The sequence below is a fragment of the Alligator sinensis genome, unplaced genomic scaffold (assembly GCF_000455745.1).
Source record: "Alligator sinensis unplaced genomic scaffold, ASM45574v1 scaffold926_1, whole genome shotgun sequence".
NCBI lineage: Eukaryota > Metazoa > Chordata > Crocodylia > Alligatoridae > Alligator > Alligator sinensis.
The window spans coordinates 201,292-211,896 of record NW_005842679.1 but is presented as its reverse complement, the minus strand read 5'-3'; the positions used below and the strand labels follow the sequence as shown (position 1 = coordinate 211,896).

The 10,605-nt window shown below is 40.1% G+C and overlaps 1 long non-coding RNA gene across 3 annotated transcripts in view; it reads right to left on the bottom strand.

Moving 5' to 3' along the window:
- LOC112551954 overlaps positions 1–3,440 on the bottom strand; it is a 5,751-nt gene extending 2,311 nt beyond the window's left edge. Inside the window, exons 1-3 of one of the 3 annotated variants that reach the window (XR_003096304.1) lie at positions 3,112–3,440; positions 781–847; positions 406–436 (exon numbers count right to left, since the gene is read on the bottom strand). This is a non-coding gene — a long non-coding RNA (uncharacterized LOC112551954). Of the gene's footprint in view, positions 1–6; positions 437–780; positions 848–3,111 lie in introns of those variants that run through there. The other 2 variants (XR_003096303.1, XR_003096302.1) reach the window with 2 other exon arrangements.
- Between the last annotated feature and the right edge of the window lie 7,165 nt (positions 3,441–10,605).

Genomic DNA, 10,605 nt, shown 5'->3' with positions numbered 1-10,605 from the left:
GTAGGGAAATATTTAACTACAAACACGTATCTATGTTCACTGGCACTTTGCAGACAACTTGGGAAATTTCTAACCTCATGTTTGTGGAACTAAAAATTGCAGACTTATAAACTGACTTTTAAAAGGCAAAGGTTCAACATTTTGTTTATAGTTTATATTGCTCCTATGAGGTATAAAAGATGGTATTGGACATTTCAGTTCAGAAAGAAATGAGTTGGAAAGCCTGTACTAAGAAGGGACCAAGCAGAGACGGAATTTTGTGGAATAGGAAATTGGTGGAATGCTGGTAAAAGGCTGCTATAAAATCTGCCCCTTTTTCAGGTTATGTTTGAGGTTGAGACATAACATGACATAGTCAAAAACTTGCCTTAAAACTTTGATATAAATGCAAAATGCTGTGTTTACCTAATAAAGCTATGAGGCACAAAGACGTTACCTGAAAATGAAACAAAAGCAGCTACTGGTTATAAGTCGTCTTGTGTTTCTTTTTGATAGCCTGCTTATCAATCATCTTCTGCCTGCAGCTTCTAGCCCACAGCATTCTTTTCCCCCTCCCACTTCTCTGACCTGTACACATGACAATTCTTCTCTCCCTCTTTCTGTATACACAGTCATTGCTTACCACCCTCCTCTGGGCAAAACTTCCCCCTTGACGCTCTCTGGCTACTTTCTCTTCTTTATTTGAAACACCAGACTTTTATGTTCTTTCACTCCCTGAAGCCCTCCTTCTTTCTGTATTTCTCTGATGCCTGAATCTTCTTATTTTTAATTCCACATTACCTTTCCTTTCTTCTCAATGCCTTCAGTTTCCATATCCTTCAGCCTCCTCCTTCCCAGTCTTCTCCATCTAAGGGTGAAGTTATACATTACATTTAGCCCATACTAAATCTGTGGAAAGTTAAGCAGTATTAAAAATTGGAATGTGCTGTAAGCAGCCACACGCTAAAGGTTAATACCATTTCTGCACACCTCTGACTTGGCACACCTCTGACTTGGCATAGAGGGCTGACAAGCAGGGGTGTGGCTAGCAGCCAGGAAACCCATATCCCTGCTCTGGGGGCGTAGAGGCTGGGCACAGTGAATCCTAGGATGTTGGAGGACTACAAATTGTTCTTTTCATCTCTGTGAAGCCCACTGAAGTTACCTTAACATAACCTAGGTAGCACGGCTCAGAGTTAACCCTTGCCTTAAGTGGCATAACTTTGAAACACTTAGTGGGCACTTTGTACAAGTTAACAAGCTTTAATGTACAGATGTGCATGTTTTAAGTGCCCTTATTATGGCCTAAGCATAATGTATAACTTCATCCTGAGTTTCTTCTCTTGGGCCTTATTTTATCCCATTTGGTAAGTCTTCCTACCACATAAGTCATTCTTTCTGTGACATGTCTGATAACTGGAGGGGAAAAAAAGCAAGGCTAACAATCCCCCTCCTCCCTTTACTGCCCCCACCTTGCTCTACTCTGAAAAAGCAACCCCCTCCCCTACCTCCCAGATTTTCAAAGTACATAGTACTGTTGGATTTTGGTTTTCAAAACAGTATCTCACAGACAGCTGATATTTCCTTAATTGAAAAAGTCATACCTGTTGGGGTATATTAATATATATTATCACTAATATTTGTATTGCATTAATAATCACTAATCACTAAAATCAAGGTGGTATACAAGTAAGAGGTAGTACCTACCTGGATGAATTTATAATCCAAATAGTTAAGGCTGACAGCATGGAAGCAATAAACTAGTCTTCCCATTTTATTGTGAAATAATTGAAGTACAAAGAGATTGTAATTTTTCCAGCATCACATGAAATCTGTGATAGAGCTTGAAACTGAACTGAAACCTCCTGAGTCTTAGTCAAGCACTTTCATGGTGTTCATAATATTTTAATGTAAAAATATCCTACTTCTCAGTCCATCAGGTTGATGATAATTCTTAAGAGGACAAGAACTGAAAAAAATCAATACTGTTTCTCCCTAGGGCATCTAGGTGTTGGCCTCTTCAAATCCTTTTGTAAGCAATAGCTTTTAAACAGGTATTTCATACCACCTCTCACTGTTCAGCTGGAGAAAGATATCAGCAAACAAAATTAGGCAAGATTTCCAAAAGTGACCAGTAATGGCTTATTAATTAGACTGATACGAAAAAATTATGAAGGGTGTTCAAATTTCAGTGCCTGCTCTTTATTTGGTAGTTAGCAAAAAAATTAAAACATCCCTATACACAAACATCAAAATTGGCCTTGTCACTCAACCCACTCTACTGGCTCTACCCTCTTAGAATATTTTGAAGCTTTCCCAAGCTAGGCACCTAAAAGCTGTCCCAGTTTGTTGAGAATCTTGGCCACTCCTTTCTATTTTGTTACTCGAGTATTTAATTAAAAAATCAATATTAGCCTTCATAAAGCACGGAAGGAAAATATATTTAATTCTGAAAAGGTGTTCGGGGGGGGGGGGGGGGGGGGGAAGGGGGGGAGGATTGCTTAAGGAAATGTTCCATAGTAGCAAGATCCAAGTTTCATTCTAAGCTATTTAAATTCTCAAACGGAATAAAAGTAAAGTACTTAACAGTGATTTTATAAAAGCATGCAAGGGCTGTGAGAAAACAAGATAAGAGCCACTAACAATCCAAGGCCAAAGTGCTAGAGAGAGAAAAAGACACTTCAGATCAAAACATCAAATGTCGTGGTTGTAGTATAAAATCTTACAAATGGAACATAATTGGGCACAGACACAAGACAATCCCATAATAGTCTCCCCAATTACAACATCACAGTAGTTCTTACCAAGATATACAAAGCATGCAAGGACAAGTATGGCAAAAATTACTTCTTAGTTAAACCTCCAGCAAAATCAAGAATAAGACCCACAGCATCTTGATTGTTTCTCATCCACTTCTGATAGCAGCCTTAATTATGACATTTTGGAAGATGTCTTATTCCATCATAATAATTTTAAAATTTATTTTTGACTGAAAATACAAAGTTACCAAGGGAATAACAGCACTTTGAAGTACTTTAAAGTACTTCTGCATTTGTTAGGGAGGGCATGAAATTGGGGAGGGGAAGTTGAGGGAGATATGGAGAAGCAGGGAAGGAAAGGGAAGTTACTTACCACTAACTGGAGTTCTTCAGGGTGTTGTCCTTAAAGCAATCCAATTGATATCTCTCTCTCTGCTCTTGCCAAGGCTCAGAGTGCAGTCATATTGATATTGAGGACTGCGTGCATGGAGCATGGCAATGGAGTTGCAATAAAACTGTATCCTTTTCTCTCTCTCCAGGAAGTTGTGGTTGTACTCTTTGTCCTGGCATAAACCTCTCCCTCAGAGGTGTAAACATTACATTGTCCATATAAATGTTTCCAAAGCAGTGCCTATATAACCTGAAGGAAGGCTCTGGAATCCCAGGCAAACAACTGGAGAACTATTTCAGCATCCACTCCCAAAGTATTTATGATGGCATTGTGTTTACTGAAGGAGTGCATGGGGCTTCGAGTGACCACCTTGCACAAAATACAAAATGGAAACATTCTAAAAAAAGCCACTGAAGTCCTTGGGATTTGGTGAAATGGGCCCTGCTCACCACTGGGGAGATCATCTACCATAATGATCCTGTAGTACTATAAGAATGACAGAGACTAGAACCAAAAAAAAAAAAAAAAGGTGGGGTGGAGTGCGAGGTAAAAGGAGAAAATAAAAAGTAAAATAAAACTGTTCAGGAAGCAAAAAAACACTAAAAGTGGAAAACAGGTGGATTTTAAGGAATGGCTGCTAGGCAAAGCATATGCTTTGGAACAGACTGCAGAAACTCCCTTTCAAGCTAATGCATGCCTTTTCTATATAGATCAGGCATAAAGTGAAGAAACAAGACATATGAACACTGTATGGGTATTTGCTAGGGTAAAACATTGTGAGCTCTAGTGCCTGAAGACATCCACACCTACAATGGGATGTGCATACTATTGGGCACTTGGAGGAGAAACAGTAGCGAAGTGGCACAGGTGATGTGGAGGTACAGGGCAGCTCTGAAATATGTGGTTACTTGTCTTGCATTGTTTTAAAAACCTCAGTCTAGGTCCTTGCATGAAGGCAACCTGTCAGTGTTGATAGCCATCTATGTGAATAATTTAATATTTATTTATATTTATTAGAAATCGGGGAAATTGCCGTAAAAGTCTTGGTAAACTCAAGTCAAGGCTGAAGACTGAGTTATACAAGTTGTGTGAGATAGAAAGGCAACTGAGGATGAAAAGTTTTAAGAGTGGAGCATTTATATAGTGTTGAATGACTTACCTGATTATTTCATTGCCTTTTGTGACTTACACTGTGGGAAATTAATTTCTAGAAAAGATTTTTCATCTGTATTTCTCAGTATCTTTAGACACAATATTTTATTTTTATGGTTAGTTTGTTTATTTTTTTTAAATATCTGCAGATTAGATTCTAGATAGAAAACTGGTTGGATTGTCAGGCTCAAAGGGTAGTAATCAATGGCTCGATGCCTAATTGGCAGTCAGTATCAAGTGGAGTGCCCCAGGGTTTGGTCTTGGGGCCGGTTTTGTTCAATATCTTCATCAATGACCTGGAAGAATGAATGGAGTGCACCCTCAGCAAGTTTGCAGATGACACCAAGCTTTGGGGAGTAGTAGATATGCTGGAGGGTAAGGCGTAGGATTCAGAGAGACCTCAATAAATTGGAGAATTAGACCAAAAGAAATCTCCGAGGTTCAATAAGGAAGAGTGGAAATTCTGGCACCTAGGATGGATCAATTCTGTGCACCAGTACAAGCTAAGAACCAACTGGCTAAGCAGCAGCTCTGCAGAAAAGGAGCACAATAAGTTTAAGATGAGCCAACATTGTGTCTTTGTTGTGAAGAAAGATAATGCCATACTGGGCTGCATTAGTAGGAGCACTGCCAGCAGATTGGGGGAAGTGGTTATACCCCTCTATTCAACACTGGTGAGACCACATCTGGAGTACTGTGTCCACTGTTGTGCTCCCCTGTACAAAAAGGATGTTGACAAGTTGGAGAGTCCAGCAGGGGGCAACAAAATGGTTAGGGGACTGGGGCACATAACTTCTGAGGAGAGGCTGAGGGAACTGGGCTTATTTAGTCTGGAGAAGAGAAGATTGAGAGGGGATTTAGTAACAGCTTTCAGCTACCTGAACTGGTTGCAAAAAGGATGGAGCTAAACTGTTCTTAGTGATAGCAGATGACAGAACAAAGAGCAGTGTTCTCAAGTTGTAGCAAGGGAAGTTTAGGTTGGACATTAGGAAAAAACTCACCAGCAGGGTAGTAAAGCACTGGAACAGGTTAACCAGAGAGGTTGTGGGATCTCCATCCTTGGAAGTTTTTAAGACGCAGCTAGACAAGTCTTGGCTGGGATTGTATAGTTGGGGATCATCCTGCTTTGAGCAGGAAGTTTTATTTGATGACCTCCTGAGATACCTTACAACCCTCATTTTCTATGACTATGATTAATATTAGGCATCCAGCAATCCAGCTGGTTAGCATTTATTTCATTTGTATAGTATTTCTTAATAATGTTTCAACGATCATTATGACAAAAAAGTCTTATGTTTTGAATCATTATTCAAGTTATTTGGAATTCAAGAATGGCTCCATTAACTTTTTAAGAACTTGTTAACTAAAGGTTCTGTTCCTTGTAGGAATGTAATTGGTATGAACCTTCCACCAAAAGATAAAAAAACTTTTTAATAAAGTTAAGCCATTACAAACAAACATTCAAATAGCCAGACTGTTGTTTCACATGATATGGACCTAAGCAGAAGGAATAAGGCAGTCTAAAACTCTTTTAATTTTCTATGAGTTGCTCAATTTAGTATTTGCTTGTTGTGTTTTTCATTGTTTCTACTGGCTTTTCATTATCCGACACTGCATACAATATCCAAGAGCTCTGAAAATACTGCAATTGTTATGACTTTAATTAATAAAATCCCTAAAAGGTAGGGAAATCTTATTCCCATTCTCTGAATTAGTTTAACAGCAAAGTTTTTGTAAGGTAGTTAGGCACACAGCTCTCTCAGATTTCAGTGAGAGTTAGGCATCTAAATACCTTCAAAAATTGGTTTAAGATACTTGCCCAAAATCAGAGTCTGTGGCTGAGCCAGGAATTGAATGCAAAGAATCCAAGTCCCCACCCTAGTGCCCCAATTCTTTATTCAAATGATAGGATCTAGTAGGGTGGGGAGGCCACCGAAAGAAAGAGAAGGTTGTAAGAAGTTGAAACATTGCAGTGCAAAGCAAAAAACATTTCATTTCCTTACGCCCTGCTCACTCATACCCTTCAAGGACAACTGTTCTCTGTCAACCTTCTAATGCAATATTTTGATTATATAGGGATATAATTTCTGTGTCTTTTTTACTTTTATATATACTACAGAATTAAGGAAGTGACAGAATACTTAAGTTTGAATAAGGAGTTTCCAAGTTGAAAAGATTGAGAAATGCAGATCCAGAATGCCCTTCCTACCACTGCGTATTTATGCAGTGGGCCCCTCTTCCTAGTGCGAATACTTTGCTATGCAAGCAGATACGTACACTTTGTTTCAGTCAGACTACTTGTGGGCTAAAGAACTACGTATCAGGAGTGATCTGCCCTCCTCAGAGTTAGTTCCATAGCTCCCACTGACTTCAGTGACAGAGTATCAAGCCTGTAACAAGTAATGACGAATGAACTTGGACCCTTTTATGTTCACAGATTGACAATATCCCTAGTATTCTTGCACATTTGGGGCTAGATTTTCAGTCTGGATGTTATTTCCATGCTATCTTTTCCCATGAATTTATTTCTGACCCAAGATTTTCTGATAATGGGTATAACTTAACTAAGTTTCAACAGACAAAAATGTTTATTCGTGTAAGAATGCTGTGTTCCAAAAGCCGAAGTACAGATTACTAACCTGCAGAAATTCAAGCCTATTCATTCAACTAATATAACTGGTTAATTATTGAAATTCTTGGTCGAAATAGTTAACTGCCCCAAGGCAGTAGAACAGCTATCTTTTATCAGCAACAAGCTAGCCATAGTGGTTTTTTTTGTTTTAAATGAGATGCATCAAGGTCACACATCTGGAGTGCTGGAGGAGTTAGACTGGCAATTTCAAAGCTCTTTTGTTCATGAAGTCTCATCTTCAAAGCAGAGCCCTGTGTAAATCATGAAGAAAGTTACTGTCTATCGCCATAAAAGATAACTTCCAACAACTGCTACAGATGAAGTGAATGCTTATTCAAAATCTAAATGCTAACCAAATGCACACTGAATTCAAGTATAATATATATGTACTGTGTATTACTTAGAAATTAAATGTAATTTTGATTTAGATTGGAGACTTTCATGAGCATATAAACAAGAACATTTTAATAAAAATACTACACAAAATACATTTTAATAATAATACTACATAAAAACACATGGCAACCACTGATCCACAAGAAGTCTGTGTGACCATCCTACCAAAACCTTCAGTGTGTCCACCTAGGCAAGAATATGGAGGAATTGAGGCTGCCCTTGACCTACCTTCCTTCTTTTAGACCCTGAGACAAAGTCCAAAGGCCAGGCTGAGTCCAGACATTCGGTGCCTTGATGGTTGTAGCTTCTGCCAGACAGCAACAGATTAGAGCTGCTGCTGACTGCCTCATGCCTCAGCAAGGACATATTTCTGCCTGGGTGATGTCCCTTAGCTGTTCTCCAACCAAGGAGTACCCACAAGACAGTGTGGGGCTAGAGTTTTGAGGCACCCTATACTCACCTTACTTTCGGGATTGCAATATTGTGGTATTTGATAGGAACTCCCCCACCACAAGTTGCACCACCACATTGCCACCTATCCATCCAGTTGGATACTCAGTACATGATAAGGCCAGAAGGTTCTGGACAGTTGAAAGTTGTGACACACAGGGACCTAGTTTAATTTCTTTGAGCCCAGTTTGATTTAGGTTATATAACTGTTTGGAGCCAAAAAGGTGATTGTCACCTCTCTGAGAGGTCAGAATTTAATTGAGAATATAATTGGGTGAGAGCTGAATGCTTGATGATTGGATAGAATCAATAACTGATGTGACCTCTGAGTGGGTGATTGGCTTCAAAAGTGGTGACCTTGGGGGTATAAGAGAGCTTAGACCCAGAGTTGGGGGGGGGTGGGGTGGGGTGGGGGGGGTGTCTGTCTGTGTGGGTTCAGGTCTCTGTGTGGACTGTGATTTTGGTATGTGTGTGCATGGCTAACTTAGTGACTGAGGGACGGCTTGTTGCAATTGAGTTCTGAATTGATGCCAAAAGTTCCTCAAGCTCACAACCAAGCACCTCAGGAAACATTTCAGTTGAGTACTGGTTCCCTCTGGATCAGGCCTTTTCCAAAGGATCTGCTAGTAGGCCAGGGTAACATGTCACCAGGGATCCTGGTTTTCTCCGACTAAAAAAAAAAAAAAAAAAAAAAAAAAAAAAAAAAAAAAAAAAAAAAACACCATATTTTCATAAAAAAACCCCAATTTTCAGGTTAAAAAAAGTAACCCAAAATCCACATTTTTCCATGTTTAAAATGAAATGCCAATAATACACACACACACACACACACACACACACAAAATGGTATCTAATTTTGATCGTGGAAACATGGGGATTTGGGGTTAATTTTTTTAACCCAAAAATTGGGGATCCTTTTTTATCAGAGAAAACCAGGATCCCTGCATATCACCCACCCTTTTGGTTGAGGAGGTCAAGTACCCAAGTAAAGGGGCAAGACTTCTGAGGGAGCTGCGAATGTGAAGTTGGGTGTTTCGTTCTTATATTAAGTAAGTTTGCTGTTAACTGTGCTTGCAATGCTGTTGCAAGTAAGAAGTAAAGGGGAAAGGGTAAATTGATTTCTGTCCCTCTCCTCTGTTCCTTATTTGTACGTTTATCTTTTTCTGTAAGTTTCATGTATGTGTCTCTCATATATAGTACTATTTTGTTAATTCTTGTTAGTTATTACAATATAGTCTTGTTGTTTATCTTTAACTGAAGTCTGTGATCGCTGCTAATTACGTATTCACTTGAATAAGCAGGGCTGTAGGTTTGAACTAGTGAGAGTACTGGGCTGCCACCCCTTCCACTAAGGAGGACTCTTAAAAGGTTTAACACCCCTCATTTACCTAATTAAGATTCGGTCTCCAACAAGGGTGTGGTGGAAATTTTTGGTTACAATTCTGCATCTTGATATGCTAGTGTGAATTCCTGGGCCTGTGTGAAGTCCTAGTGTGTTCAGTTGGACTATACACAAATAAAAAAAATCACCACAAACTGCTTCTGATGCCAGGTCCTCATTTACCTCCAATAATTAGGAAGCATGGAAAAGGACTATGTACACAAGCTCCCACAATTCTGTCTTTATTCCTGATGGTAAACTGAATATAGAGAGAATTACAAAAAAATGAGTGAACTACATAGGTAACTAGATTCCAACTCAAATGTAAAACTGTGTATTGATCTACAGCACTTCTAGTGTTTACAACTATTTCAGTAATTTATTTTTACTTCCAGCAAAATGGTGGTTCAACTGAATTTATTAACAGCTGAAGGGGCCTGCCGAGGTTAGCTTAATTGCTTAAGGGTTTCCCCTTGAAATAACTTTGAAGATATATGCAGGGCCTTGATCCCTTTCTAAAAATAAATGATCAAAGACTCCTAACTATGTACTGACCCTTTTACAATTGGGCCTAATAAATCAAACTAGGCACATCTACATGAGACTCTTACGGTACAGTAGACTAATTAGTTGTGCTGTACACATCTTGATGTCTACATGTGCACCTCTAGTAGGCTGGAATGAACTAATCTACCCCACAACAGTGCACGTGTAGATGTTGCCCTGCCTGGCTGGAGCACAAGGGTGCTTCAGGATGGGGGCTGCCTACCAGCTAGCCTGGCACTGAAGCACTCTCATGCCCCAGCCAGCCCCTCCACAGCATGTTCAGCCATGGGGAGTAGCCCTGGGCTGGCAGGCTGAACCCTGGGCCCCCCTGCCAGCCACGGCTGCTCTAACCCAGTTCAATACGCTATGTTCCCAAGTGCACGTTCAAACAGCAATAACCCATTTGGAAAATTAAAATAAACTCTGTGGATACTGAAAAGTGAAAATGGATATTGTGTGTTTGAAATAGTCATTTTCACTTTCAAAGCCTTCAATACCAGTTCAAAGCCAGTCCAAACTTTTAAATCTCTCCTATGCTTTATGGTTAGGGGTCAACTCACACCAAGGTGGCAGCCAGCCCATTTTGCAGGTAGATCGCAGAGGCAGCCATCATTCTCATGGATCAATTGTGGCGAGGCCTCTTCACACCTCTGATTGGCCAAGGGGCCCCAGTAGCCCCACCCTCACATCTGATTGGATGCAAGGTCTGATCTGTCATACAGCCCTGTCCCTTGCTGCTGATTGGCTGAGGGCGGTCATGCAGCCCCACCCCTCAGCAATGGCCAGAGAGGGGTGTGGCCACATGATAGGCAGCTCTCTCAGCCAATCAGCACCAAAGGGCAGCAGTAGCAACCATCTTGGGCACCCCTTTTTGCTAGCAGTCCCTCTTCTCCCTCTGAGGAGCCAGCATTTTATTTTC